General features: G+C 43.6%; 1 protein-coding gene across 1 annotated transcript in view; it reads right to left on the bottom strand.

Moving 5' to 3' along the window:
- BPIFC (BPI fold containing family C) overlaps window positions 1-5,428 on the bottom strand; it is a 48,244-nt gene extending 42,816 nt beyond the window's left edge. Inside the window, exons 1-2 of the mRNA XM_030915421.1 lie at window positions 5,332-5,428; window positions 2,643-2,730 (exon numbers count right to left, since the gene is read on the bottom strand). The gene's annotated coding sequence lies outside the window, so the exon portion shown is untranslated. The remainder of the gene's footprint in view (window positions 1-2,642; window positions 2,731-5,331) is intronic.
- Between the last annotated feature and the right edge of the window lie 8,312 nt (window positions 5,429-13,740).

The raw sequence follows: 13,740 nt of genomic DNA, 5'->3' as shown, positions 1-13,740 counted from the left end.
CTTTACCGTTATATCACCCATACCTGGCATACATGAATGATTAATGTATGTTTGTTGAATAGACCAAACAAATTAATGCCATCACATTTTCTTGAGAGATGAAGCACAGGCCCCCAACAGCAGCAGTAATTTGGGTTTCTTTTAATGAAAATCAAGTGAGTAATGCATTCACAGGCCTTGTTTCTAGTTTGGAAGTTACAATCTGGGTAAGCTATCACTGCTGCATTTACACATGCAAAAGATTCACATGTGGCAGGTACCACTGTGCTAACACACAAACATGAAACAAATCAAGGAAGGCCCAGGAAGGTGACCTTGTGGATGTGGTCAGAGAGGAAGAAGTAGGCCAGGTGTGGTGGCTCTTGCCTATAATACCAGCACGTTGGGAGGCCAAGGCAGGAGGAGTGCTTGAGCCCAGGAGTTTGAGACCAGCCTGGGGAACGTGGCAGGACCCCATCTCTACAAAAAATAAAAAATTAGGCCGGGCATATTGGCCTACGCCTGTAATCCTAGCACTTTGGGAGGCCGAGGCAGGCAGATCACAAGGTCAGGAGATCGAGACCATCCTGGCTAACACAGTGAAATCCCATCTCTACTAAAAATACAAAAAATTAGCCGAGCGTGGTGGCAGGTGCTTGTAGTCCCAGCTACTCGGGAGGCTGAGGCAGGAGAATGGCATGAACCCGAAAGGTGGAGCTTGCAGTGAGCCAAGATCACGCCACTGCACTCCAGCCTGGGCGACAGAGCAAGACTCCGTCTCAAAAAAATAAAAAATTAGCTGAGGGTGGTAGTGCACACCTGTAGTCCCAGCAACTTGGGAGGGTGAGGTGGGAGAATTGCTTGAGTCTGGGAGGTGGAGGCTGCAGTGAACTGTGATCATGCCACTGCACTCCAGCTTGGGCAACAGAGCAAGATCCTGTCTCAAAATAAAAGAAAATAAAATAAAAGAGGAAACTGTGAAGGCCATGTGTTTAGACAGAGGGAAGGGTCAGGTCAGGTGGCCAGGTAAGGATTCAGAGAGGACTAGGATTCAGGCATACCCTGGGTGAAGGAAAAGAGGTCATTGTAAGAGGTGGAGCACTTGGCCAAAGTAGGTGAGAGGTTTGATTAAGGGGGGTGGGTAGGCTTTAAGGCGAGGCCATGGAGGTGGGAGTGGGGCAATGTAGACAAAGGGGATTTCTAGAGAATTTACTTGAAAAGAACAGAGAAGTCTGATTAGGGATGAAAGTGTGCAGGCAAGGCCACTGCTAGCCTATTTTGGGCTTTTGTGTGAAATGGGAAAAGGCGCCCCTCTGGAGAGATCCCAGCCTCTTGGCACAAAGTGGAGCCAGTGGAAAGCATTTTAGGAAAACCCCACACCAGTGCACGCAGCTGGGTGGGAGGTGGAAGGGCTATCCTACGTACCCATTGGGCTGGAATTTTGTCTAGTGCAAAAACTCCCCAACTTATACAGGGGGCCTGTGCTCAGATTAGTGAATGCTCATGCGGGTATTTTGCTGGAGGCCAAAAGGTTTAGAAATAAGGTCTTAACCTGTCTGTGCATAAGTTCATCTTCAGGTCTGAGAAGGCTGGCTGGGTCAACCTAATTACATCTCTCACCTGATCTTCCAGGAGCCCCCTCTATACCCCACCATCCAGCCAAACTGAACTACTGGTCCCTAAACACATGCCACGTTTTCTGCCTAATGCTATTGCCTATGTTTTTCCCCTCCACCTACGTCTGCAGAAACCCTGCATATCCCTAAGGCCCATTTAAAACACCATCTTCTTTCTAAAGCCATTTATGACTTCTCTGAGCTAATTTCATTTCCTCTTGAACCCTTGATAAAAATATATATTTATTCACGTGTGTGTGTTTCTTTTTTGGCTTATGATTTGCCTTCCCTACCAGAATATAAGTGCATGAAGGCAGAGACTGCATCTGGTTTGGAGGTCCTAGGTCTGGCTCAGTGCCTGGGATAGAGTGAGTGACTGTTAAATGTTGGTAGAATGAATCGATGAATTAATAAATGAAGGAATATCCCTTACCTTACTCTACCATGTATTACACTTCTTCACAGAGATGGTTAACAAAGTATTTATGTACTAGTAAACTGCAGGCATCCATCAAAACAGATGTTGGCCACAGTCCTGGAGCAGGGGCCAGGAAGTTGAGTGCTAGATCTTCGGGAGGACAAGGGATGTCTTGCGGGAGGGGCCAGAGTAGTTGGAGGCACTGGGAATAGGAGGGGGACACTCAGAGTAATGGCTTCTTACCCTTAGCTATTAAGGCATTTCAATATTTTACCACTGATACGGCCTTATGAATCCAGTGTGATATTTCCGCCCTGAAGAGTTGGTTTGGGTTCTACAGGACAAGCTACAGAAGGAACCTGGGCAGCAGTGTTGGGAGCAGAGCTAAGAAAGGATCACTTGAGGATGGTCAGAATGCAGACAGCACTAAGGGAAGCACAAGGAAATGGGAGGGTTGAGAGCCAAGGGGAAGGGATTTGGGTAGGAGAGGACGATCTCTGGTCAAGCAATGAGTGATCGGAAGATTGGAGGAAATATGGTGAGTGGGATAAGGGGGTGTAAAGCCCTCCAAGTCCTGGAAGACAGAGTGACAGTAACAGCATCTTAACACTCTGAATGGATGCACGTACCTCCTGCAGTTGCTAAGTCCAGTTGGTCTTCTGCTGTGCTGGGCCTTTCTTGATCCTTTAGTTGCCCTTGGGGGTTAGTCAAGGTGTCCTAGAAAGGGGGATAAGTAGAGATGAATTATGCGAGTGAGGAGAACACTTCTGGGACTCAGGTTAGTGGCTACTGACCAACTGGTATAGAAGCATTTCCACATTTTAACATATGGTGAGGCCAAACTGAAAAGCAGTTTTGCTAATATCACTGCTGGCTAAAAATTGTAAATGAGTGTGTTATGCCAAGACAGGCATTAGAGAGATTTTTGTTTTAAAAGAGCAAAATAGGCCAAGTGTGGTGGCTCACGTCTATAATCCCAGTACTTTGGGAGGCCAAAGTGGGCAGATCATAAGGTCAAGAGATCGAGGCCATCCTGGCTAACACGGTGAAACCGTCTCTACTAAAAATACAAAAATTAGCCAGGCGTGGTGGCGGCCACCTGTAGTCCCAGCTATGCAGGAGGCTGAGGCAGGAGAATCGCTTGAACCCGGGAGGCGGAGCTTGTAGTAAGCTGAGATTGTGCCACTGCACTCCAGTCTGGCGACAGAGCGAGACTCCGTCTCAAAAGAAAAAAAAAAAAAAAAAAAAAAAAAAAGAAAAAACATTTTCATAGCAATGGAAAGCAATGGGAAATAATGTTAAGACCAAAATGTTTGTACCTATTAGATTGTGTACAAATTAAGGCAGACATGGTATCTCTGTCTGGCACATGGAAGGACCCCAATTAATATATGCTAACTGATCAACTGAGTGACTTAAAAGATTACAGTTAACTAAGAAGGGTTCTACAAATGGTTAGGAAAATAAAGCAAAAACCAAACCGTCATATTTTTAATATAGAGCTCTCCATTTCCACAGTGAAAAAGAACATAATAAACCAAAGAAGAGATATTACTTGTGAATGGAATAACAACTAAAATAATAAATTTTTGTTTCTTTACCCTTTACAAAACTCATACTTGTTTGAAGTAGATGTTATTATTATCTTACTCCCATTTTAGACACGTGGACATGGAGGCTTAGAGAATCTGATGACTCGTCCAGGATCCCACAGTAAGTAAGGCACCTGGGAACCCAACCTTGTTCTTCTGGTTCCTAATTCTAGTGTTGATGAATTTATTTTTATTGAATGACTCTATATATGCTAGGGTTTTCATTTTCATCTGGGAATTTTAAATAGAAGTTGCTTGACGCCATTTTCAAGGTGGAAAAATTCAATAAGCATCTAGAAACGTTCAAGCATCACAGTGCAAATCCCTTATTTTCTTGGACACAACTGGAGTTTTAAATTCCCTGCCAGCAGTAAAATCTGTTTTCCCTTCTTGGTTAAAAAAAGTTTCTGAAGTGGTACACTTTGATGGAGATCCAGGAATCCAAAATTGCAGACAGGAAAACGTATTTTTCCTCTAGAAATTTTGTGAGTGAAATAAATTACTGGGGTATGAAGGGGTGAATTGTATGTAACTTTTGGTTGAATTGTTCAGTTAGAATGATAACTTGTGGGCAGGGGAGGAAAGGAACCTTGTCAAGCAAGGTGATGACTACTAAAAGGTTAAGTAATTTGGCTGACATGTGCAGGCAGGGCTAGCTGCCTGTTACTAGGATCCAAGATCACTTAAAAACCCAGCTAGCAAGTTATCTATTTTGTTGCTTCTGGGGAATTGCTTCTTTCCAAGATTCAAAATCTCAGTAGTCATTATTTTTCTATACAAATATACAGTCAGAATAATACTCTTAAATTAAATGGTTCTTGTGTGAGTCATCCTGACAACTAGGAATAAGAAAATGCCAGTCCAATTTAGGAAACACCTGAAACTCGCAGATGGGCCTACTACTACTGCTCCTTGGCAAGAGCTTTGGCTGACTCTGGAGAAACTGATTAAGGGAGTAATGAATGAGTAAAATGTAGCCCTCAAAACAGAGGCGCAGGTTGAAAAATTAAGTTCGACAGGTTTAAAGAAGTCTAGACTAGAAGGGTATTCCAACATATTGGTTAAGACAAAATGACTGTACCTAAGAAGTCTAAATCGACAGGTACGGACTATGGGCGGAATATTTCAAGGGATCCAGTCCTCACATCTAGTTTTATAGCAACATCTCTGATGACAAGGACCTTGAGAATTCACACCACATCTTTTCCCCAAAACTCTGTGCCTAACACCAACAAGTTCAACAGTCCAGGCAAGTGGGTGGCTAGTTTTGCTCCGGCAGGATCTAGGTCACTGATGTGCTTTAAGACCTGCCTTGAAAACACAGAGATTATAACAACTCCTTAGTCCTAACCATGCTGATTTTGAGAGAGAAGATAGAATTTTCTGCCACTGTGCTGGGTTCCCTGCTGAAATGGAGACAAAAATAAGTCCAGATCACTGAGCAACCCTCTTAACATCGTTCCACGATGCAAAACTAAGTAGGTGGTTTAAACCAACTCTTTTCTCTTTCTTACGGCTGTTTAGTTTTCACTAAAGCTTTTTGCCTAAGAAGCCTCCAGGTGGGACATCACACAAACAAACAAAGATACAGAAAATTCTAGGCAGACAATAATAATAACCCAGGATATATGGTAGCTGCCTGTTTAAAGTGTCCTACCAAATCTGGGACATCTCCAGTTTGGAGATCGTGGCTGGCAGAGACCCGAAGTTTGTTCATGATTCTTACCTCAAGCAGAGGAAGTATCCAAAGCTGGAGAGCACCTTCGATTCCCTCTGCCTTTGAAGCTGATGTGTTCTCCACCTTGCGCCTTAAACTCAGCTGCTGAAAAGCCAAGATAATTAAGTCTGACTCATCTCAGTGGTGAATTTTTTTAATGCCTCTTTCAAAATGTGATACATAATTGCTTCACTACAATTACCCAATGGCATGAATGAACACTACAGTATCTACCTAGATGAACAGACAATGCCACCTATGCAATAATTATCTTCCTGCAAAACACACACACACACACACTGCTTGTGAAATTGTGATGGCTACTTTACCAAAATGATTGCAAACGGTATTAAACTGAATTGGAAGGGGAAGAATTTTCCTGTCTGGAATCATAAGCTGGTTCCTTCTGGTCAGGGTGCCTGCTGTGGATGGCTCTACTACTGCCCAGAATACCTTTGGGACTTGTGGTGGATCATCAGATTCAGTCTGAAAGCATGAGGCTTGACAATCGGGCTGACCTAGTTACCATCTTTATCATTCAGGGTAGGATCTCAGTTGGCATCTCTCATTGTCCATCTGCTCCTTTTCAGAATGTTGTTAATGACTTCCTGTTCCAGCACTCCTTAAACGTAAGTTGGGTGGATGGGTTCATCAACTATTATGCAACTTAACATTTTTAGATTCCAAACCCCAACCTACTCTCATCTCCAATAAATGCATTTTAATGTATTTTATTTATTTTTATTTTTATTTATTTATTTTTTGAGATAGAGTCTCGCTCTGTCACCCAGGCTGGAATGCAGTGGAGTGATCTTGGCTCACTGCAACCTCTGCCCCCTGGGTTCAAACAATTCTCCTGCCTCAGCCTCCCTAGTAGCTGGGATTCCAGGAGTGCGCTACCACGCCCAGCTAATTTTTTGTATTTTTAGTACAGATAGGGTTTCGCCATATTGGTCAGGCTGGTCTCCAACTCCTGACCTCAAGTGATCCACCTGCATTGGCCTCATAGTGCTGGGATTACAGATGTGAGCTATCATGCCCGGACATTAATGTATTTTAGATGGCCAGGGATTTGATTGTATGAAGTTTTTTTTTTTTTTTTAGACAGTCTCACCCAGGCTGGAGTGCAGTGGCGTGATCTTAGCTCACTACAACCTCTGCCTCCAGGGTTTAAGCGATTCTCGTGCCTTAGACCCCTGAGTAGCTGGAATTACAGGTGTACACCACCAAGCTTGGCTAATTTTTGTATTGTTAGTAGTGACGGGGTTTCACCATGTTGGCCAGGCTGGTCTCGAACTCCTGACCTCAAGTGATCAGCCTGCCTCGGCCTCCCAAAGTGCTGGGAATACAGCCACCGCACTCAGCCTGATTGCATGAAGTTCTTATGACTTATCTACACTTTTCTGGGTAAGACAGGGTGACTAACTGTCCTGGTTTCCCCCAGAATGCAGGATTTTCAGTACTAAAACCAGGATAGTCCTGGGAAAATCAGGATGATAAGTCAGTCTGGAAGGAACCACAGACGCTTTCACTTGGCATTGTCCATACCTCTCACAGCTTTTCAGCAGTTATACCTTGAGTTATATTTACTGATTTGAACTGAGTTTCCTTAGGGTAAAGTGGGTAGAGAAATAGTAACTTCCTTGATAGAAGTTAAGAAAAACATATGGTGAAGAAAAACACAGTAACATGTGAGAATGTGCTATCAAAACTGTCAACTGCTGTGAAATTCTACTCATTAGCATGTGGCCATATCAATAATGATACAGTGTAGAAACACTCTTCATGGAATCATTTCTTGTCAGTCATCATAGATGAATCCATTCAATCAACAGATTTACTGAGCACCTAACAATGTGCAAAGTTCTCTACAGCAAAACAGACGAAATCTTTGTCCACAAGGAGTTTATGTTTTAGTCGATGGAGACAAAATAAGTAAGCAAACAATAAAATAAACAAAAATGTATAAATTGTGACATGTACTATGAAGGAAATAAGGGAATGTCGTTGGTAAGGTGGTTTTGTAATTGGTAGAGCAATGCAACTGGGGGAGATGGGCTTATTTTATCAGGATGCTCAGGTGGGCATCTCTGAGGAGGTGATATTTGAGCTGAGATCTGACCCTTGGAAACCAGGCAGGCAAAGTGCTGAAAGGAAAAGGTGGAGGGAACTGCAAAGGTGAGCCAGTTTGTCTGAAATGGAGTGGGGCAGAAGTTATGGTATTCGACATCTAAATGGTGATGTCAGGTGGGCAGAATTCAGGGAAGAGGTCAACTGGAAATATGAATGTCTAAGTCATCATCCAAAAGGTAGAGTTAAAGCCATAAAAATGAATGAGATCATCAGAGGTAGCTTCCCACGTGCATGTGCTACTGAAGGCGTGGAAGATGACTTCAGGCGCTATGCAGAGAAACTCTTGAAATTGTACTGTGCGTTAGAAAAACTACAGAGCTAGACATGGAAGACGAAGGACAATATGGAAGACCAAGGACAACATCACAAGCACTACATGGAAAAAAAAAATCACAGAACACCTCTGCATCTTTCTACCTTTTTCTCACTATTTTCCCGAGTGGCAACATCAATTTCCTCCCCCGCCGCCTCTCTCTCTGTCTTTCTCCAAGGTCCTAGGTCTCCCCTTTCGTTTCTCTCCTCTCCAGAGCAGCTTCTTGGCTCCATCTTCTTCCCCCGCTACCACCTTCACTGTCTGGTCCCTGCCCCGCCCATCCCCTGCTCATTCTCAATTCCTTTTCTCTGTTGTAGAAAGACGCCAACAACTGGCCGGGCGTGGCGGCTCAGGCCTGGAATCCCAGCACTTTGGGAGGCCGAGGCGGGCAGATCATGAGGTCAAGAGATTGAGACCATCCTAGCTAACACAGTGAAGCCCCGTCTCTACTAAAAACACAAAAAATTAGCCGGGCGTGGTGGCAGGCGCCTGTAGTCCCAGCTACTCGGGAGGCTGAGGCAGGAGAATGGCATGAGTCTGGGAGGAGGAGCTTGCAGTGAGCCGAGATCGCGCCACTGCACTCCAGCCTGGACGATACAGCGTCCGTCTCAAAAACAAAACAAAACCAAACAAAAACAGAAAACCCAACAACTGTAAAATAACAGTATCCTTCCTGATGCAAATACTTTTTCTTCCTGTTACAAAAGACCTGAAAGTCTAACTATATCTTTGGTGAAAACCCCAGAATCATTGCAGTGTATTCCAGGAGTCTGCCACAAGATAGAAGAGGGAGGATGGCTTGGATGAGAATGAGGAGACACAGTGCAAGGTGTAGAGATTCACCCTGCAGTCCTGAGGACTCTCGCCTCCCCTGGACCTGGACCTGCGCTACCCATTCCAACTCGGGGTCCTTGAACAATTTACTTCACTTCCAGGTCTCAGAGCCATCACCTCTACAAGTGGAGCTCACATTTACTTTGAAGAGCCATTGTGAGAATTAAATTAGACGAGGCGGCACCTACGGTTTTTTCACAGTGTCAATAAATTAGATGCATTTCATCTATTTTTATTTGAAGTCAATAATTACAAAGATATCTTAAACCAGTTTTGTTTTTAAGAAGTATACAAAGTTCAGTTTTCATGGTATTTACTTTTTACAGTTACCCTCTGTTTGGACATTTAAAAAGTTTCCCCTTTATATAACTTTTCTGTTTTAAATGAGTTTATATACATTTTAGGAAGTGGGTTGATTTATGGGGAAAAATAGTAAATAACAGTACAGCTCACATGGGACATAGAACACTTTTTTTTTTTTTTTTTGAGATGGAGTCTCACTCTGTTGTCCAGGCTGGAGCGCAGTGGCACAATCTCGGCTCACTGCAACCTCTCCCTCCTGGGTTCAAGTAATTCTCCTGCCTCAACCTCCCGAGTAGCTGGGATTACAGGTGCCATCACCACGCCCGGCTAATTTTTTAATATTTGGTAGAGATGGCGTTTTGCAATGTTGGCCAGGCTGTTCTCGAATTCCTGACTTTGTGATCTACTCGACTTGGCCTCCCAAAGTGCTAGGATTACAGGCATGAGCCACCGTACCCAGCCTTAGGACAGAATAATTTTTGAAAAAGGGGCTCAAATAATTAGAGCCTAGGAAACAAAGATCTAAGAAGAGAGTGTAGCTAGTCTGTTGTCTTTTATTTGGAAGAGGCCTTAGGAATCAGCTAATTAGCCTTCCTAATTAGCTGTTTAGGGCACTTTTGCCAAATTCATCTTTAAAAACATCAACAACAAAAGCCAGCAGCACCCTATCCCGTTTCACTGTTTATTTTAGCTTTCCATATTTAACATAAGATTTGCTGGGAAGGCCTGCTTCTTCAGCCTACTCACGATGGCAATCTAAAATGCAAGATTAATTATTACACTGTCAAATACTGACAGTGTGTTTGTCTTTGTAGATCGGGGAACACTCTTAATTAAGACTCCAAAAGAAAAATCATAAATAACTAGGTAGAAATACTGGTTCATTAAAGCGAGATGTCAAGAGACAGTGTTAGGGAACTGAGCATCCCCGTTCTTGGTTTCTAGAATGTCTGGGCTATAACCATATAGAAAGAGCTAACTTTCTTATAGAAACTTTCATATAGAAGATCAAACATTTTTGAGATTGGAGGACAAATTGTATTATTCTTGGTCAAGAGATTATATTATTCTTGGTCAAGGTCAAGAGGGAAGAGGGATTATGTGGATATGGAGGGAGAGGGATTATGTGGAAATGGAGGGAGGCGCCACATAAGGCAGTCTTGGGGCAAAAGACATTGTGAGTTCCAATCCCTCATTGCCCCCAATATTTGTGTTGGTGAAATCTGGTTAAAAGGAAACCCTAAAGAAGAATATATAGGGTAGAGAAAAATAAGAGCTAACATTTATTGAGTGTTTGTTATGTTCTGGGCACCGTGCATATATGAATTCACTAAATACTCTTCAAGACTGTATAAGGAACTAATGTTATTTCCATTTGCTAGGTGGGACAACTTGCCTAAGCTTAGACATTACAGCTGATAAGTTGTGGAGCCAGGATTCAGGACCCAGGTGTTCCGTTTTCAAGGATCTGCCTTTTTACCACTATACTATGCTGCCCTTTTAGGAAGGTCACTAAAGGGCAACCCACAACCCAGGGTATGCAGAAGGTGGGAAGAGAGAAGGATGCTGTTGCTAGGCAACCCATCTGGTTTTCTGAGCTGCTAATTGAATCTGTATAGCACAGATTTATGTGTTTGTTTGAAATAACTAGTTGATTTCTAAGCAGCTGCCTGGAGTTCATGTGGCTCTGGAGGTGATGAGTCATCCTACAGTTCACCCTGGGAGGGCTAGGGAGAAGTCTGGCAGAATCATCCTATCATCCAGCAGTAGCTCCTCCTCTTGTCCCCGCTCTGTCCCAGGCCACACACTCCATTGATGTCTGTGTAATGATGTTTCTGGGTGGACATCAATGACTGACTCAGACTGTGACTCCTCACACCAGCCATGCTCTGGAACCATTTAGAGCAGCAATGCTCTCTTGGTTTTGACAAATGAACCTACTCACATTGGTTCCTTCCATTGTTACTAGTTATCTAGAAGGGAGTCACATTATATTATTGCAGTTCAAAATGAATTTAAATTCATGCTAAAATTTAAATGCATATATGTATGACTTTTTGAGATATGAAGGGTATTATGGAACCAAACAAACAAGATAGTGTGATATTACTCTGAAACATTTGGGAATCAGTGGTGTGAGTCCAATTCAAGTAGACCAGGATTTCCCTACTTCGGCCCTGCTGGCATTTTGAGCTACATAATTCTTGGTTGTAGGGGGCTGTCCTGTCTATTATATGTTTAGCACGCCATGCGCAGTGGCTCATGCCTGTAATCCCAGCACTTTGGGAGGCTAAGGCAGGTGGATCACTTGAGTCGGGAATTCGAGACAAGCTTGGCCAATGAGGTAAAGACTTGTCTCTACTACAAATCCAAAAACGAGCCGGGCATGGTGGCACACACCTGTAATCCCAGCTACTTGGGAGGCTGAGGCAGGAGAATGGCTTGTACCCTGGAGGTGGAGGTTGCAGTGAGCCGAGACTGTGCCACCACACTCCAGCCTGGGCAACAGAGCAAGACTCCGCCTCAAAAATAAATAAATAAATAAATAAATAAATAAATAAATAAAAGAACGTTTAGCAGCATCCCTACCACTACCTATTAGATGCCAGTAGCACCACAACTTCCTACCCTAGTTGTGACAAAATGTTTCTAGACTATGTCAAATGTCTCCTGTCAGGCAGTCGCCACAGTTGAGAGCCAGTGAAATAAAGTATATTCAAGTATTCTATCTAGCCCTTGCAGCAGAAAACAGCATTCCTCACTATGGTCAGATGCTAATATTCCTAAAAACATTTTTCTTAAGTATCCAATAAAGATGTGAACACATTCTTGTGATAAAAGATTCAAATAATTACTGAAGTTTACAGATCAAATTGGGAAAATTCTTACTGCATCCCCTGCCCAAACTTTGTCCCTCTATCTCCCTCTTTTTATTTATAATTTTAATTTTTTGAGAGAGGGTCTCACTCTGTCACCCAAGCTGGAGTGTAGTGGTGTGATCACGGCTCACTGCAGCCTCAACCTCCCAGGCTCCAGCATTCTCCCGCCTCAGCCTCCCTAGTTAGCTGGGACCACTATGCTCGGATGATTTTTTAAAAAATCTTCTATAGAGACAGAGCTGGTCTCTAATCCAGTGGTTCTCAAGGTGGCTTTTCCTCCCAGGGAATATTTGGCATCTTTGGTTCTTACAACTGGGGAGGGAGAGTGTTCTACCTGCATTTTGTGGATAGAGACCATGGATGCTGCTAAACATGCTACGCACAGAACCGCCTCTTGCAACGAAGACTTAAGTGGTCCAAAATGTCAATAGTGCTGAGGTTGAGAAACCCTAATCTATCCCCCACATCCTATCATAATCTCTAGTGATAGATTCACACTACAGATCTGAGCCTGCCCCTAGTAGTTAGTGTACACCTGTCAGATTCAAGGCTTCCTACCATCTTTTGAATAGCCTTCCCTTTTTCGGGAGGAAATTCCAATATTCTATGTCTTGCCTCCCCGAGGAAGGAGTTCAGACCCCAAATTCCCAGTCTCCTTTGTAGCCAGGACTCAGGTGTGGGGCCCAGACTTCCTCAATCAGACACCCCTATGAGCTTTTGATGTGGAAGTGAGCGAGGGGAAGAAACAGGCTCTTTTGGAAGTTTCGCATTATGTAGGAGGCTGCAAAAGCATATGGGATTTGATGTTAACAGCAGCAGTGGCAGCCATTCCCCAGTGCGTCCCAGCAGTTGTGATGGCGGTTTCCTCCAGTAGCAATCCCAGTCATAGTTTCCTTATCAGGCCAGTTTTCAGCTTGGTTCTGAGCTTCATTCTTGGAAGCTTAGCCTGGGGCCACTTCTGCATCCTCCCTAGAATTCCCTGAGCTATACAGCATCCTTTTAATACTCACCTTTTCTGCTTAGCCAGAGCCCGCTTCTACTTAAGAACGCTGATAGTAAAGACCCCCTGCTACAAACTGTCTAGCGGCTTCCCGGACATTCTAGAATATGTCCCAACTCTTCTTTTTTTTTTTTTTTTTTTTTTTTTTTTGCTCTGTCGCCCAGGCTGGAGTGCAGTGGCCAGATCTCAGCTCACTGCAAGCTCCGCCTCCCGGGTTTATGCCATTCTCCTGCCTCAGCCTCCCGAGTAGCCGGGACTACAGGCGCCCGCCACCTCGCCCGGCTAGTTTTTTGTATTTTTTTAGTAGAGACGGGGTTTCACCGTGTTAGCCAGGATGGTCTCGATCTCCTGACCTCGTGATCCGCCCGTCTCAGCCTCCCAAAGTGCTGGGATTACAGGCTTGAGCCACCACGCCCCGCCCCAAAGCTCTTCTTTATCTGGGATGTAACTGTGCTGTCCATCACTCTGTTCATACAGTCAACCTGGTACTGGCACCCTTCCTCATTGCTCACTACTAAATAATCCTATGGGTACGGCAAACCTCTATGTACACTCTTAAAACCAAAATTTATTCAAAGACCTGTGGTAACATTCTTAAATATCTGCTAGCCATAATAAAAAAATAAATGTACTTTATGTTCTGAACTCCCACAATTTAGCCTAAATATTTGCCCTAACATACTTACACTAGTCCAAACAAACATTAAGTCACAGCCTGTTCCTCTTCCTTATTTAAAGGGGTTTTTCCCTTTCTCAAAATTCCGCAAGTTACTTCCTCCTTCCTTTGTTCTCCTCTGCCTTTGCCTCTTTTAAAAAGTTCTAAACTACTACCCAATCAAGACAAATACAAAATATAAAGTCCTGTTCCTGCCAATAAAAACCAGATACAGCAGTAAAATGGATGTGTCAGGTTATAAACGACCCTGTCTCCTTTGTTCAGTGTGCTCTCGTGACAA

Source organism: Rhinopithecus roxellana, chromosome 13 (assembly GCF_007565055.1).
Source record: "Rhinopithecus roxellana isolate Shanxi Qingling chromosome 13, ASM756505v1, whole genome shotgun sequence".
In the NCBI taxonomy this organism is placed as follows: domain Eukaryota; kingdom Metazoa; phylum Chordata; class Mammalia; order Primates; family Cercopithecidae; genus Rhinopithecus; species Rhinopithecus roxellana.
The sequence above is the reverse complement of the archived record's forward strand: the minus strand, read 5'-3'. Positions and strand labels throughout refer to the sequence as shown.